The sequence below is a fragment of the Gossypium hirsutum genome, chromosome A10, assembly GCF_007990345.1.
Source record: "Gossypium hirsutum isolate 1008001.06 chromosome A10, Gossypium_hirsutum_v2.1, whole genome shotgun sequence".
NCBI classification, from domain to species: Eukaryota; Viridiplantae; Streptophyta; class Magnoliopsida; order Malvales; family Malvaceae; genus Gossypium; species Gossypium hirsutum.
In genome coordinates this window covers 100,713,656-100,714,752 of record NC_053433.1, presented here as the reverse complement: position 1 = coordinate 100,714,752, position 1,097 = coordinate 100,713,656, and positions in this window count along the sequence as shown.

Sequence of the window (1,097 nt, the reverse complement as noted above, 5' to 3'; positions counted from 1 at the left end):
TACTATAAAAGGAAACATATGTTCAAAAATTGTTCTTTGAGTTATGCTTAACGAATGGATATTGAATAAAAAATATGAATTTTAAAACTTAAAATAAAAGAAATTAATTATGTAAAATTAAAAATTTTAAATAAAAGTAATTGAACATTTAAAATATAAAAAAAATTATGTTATTTGTCACATTTCAACAATACATTAATTATTTTTGCTCTCTCATTAAAAAATGAAACTACAAGTATATTAGAATAATTTGCATAATGTTTAATTTTAGGCACCAATTTTTTTTTTTAAAAGTGTTAAGTTCAAGTGTCAAATTTGATAAAAAAAAATTGAATATCAAATATTATATATTATTTAAATAGAAGAGAATTGATTTTGTGGTTGGTCATGTTAAAGAAATAGCTTTAATATGCTAATTATGACACGCTGCATATTTGTGGGATCTAGCACTAACTAACAAACTTGAATAAGCTTGAAGTAGTAACTTAAGAAACTTTAAAAATAAACTCTTGCTTAGAATAGAAAAGTTTAAAGAAACGTCTAAACTTGTCACATTGACAAAGTAAAGTTAGAAATTCTGTGAAAACATTTTTATTGAAAATGCATGATTGCAATACTGAAACAAATAATAATTCAAACCATATTCCAAGGATAAATTAATAATTTCTAAAATATTGATAGCTAAAAATAATTCTTTTTTATAGCAACGATCACCTTTAATTTCGATGAAAATAGTTAAAATCCACTATTAACCTTACTAGTAATGGGTTGGAACAAAAACAACAATTAACCCAAATAGCATCTATAGTGGCAATGAATCAAAAACCACTATTCTAAACCAATAGCATAGTTAAAATCAATTTCTAAACACAAAATACATATCGACATGACTAATATTTACTCAATTAAAACTATCACATATTAAGAATAAATTCAAAATCATGAAAATTTGATTACCCAAACATTGTAACTCTATACAAAATATATTCTTCATACAAAAACAGAAATTGATTACATACTTTTTCAAAATACACTCTATATCAAAATATAGATGAATATCATATATATAAAAAAATTTTCACGTAATCTAATTTAAG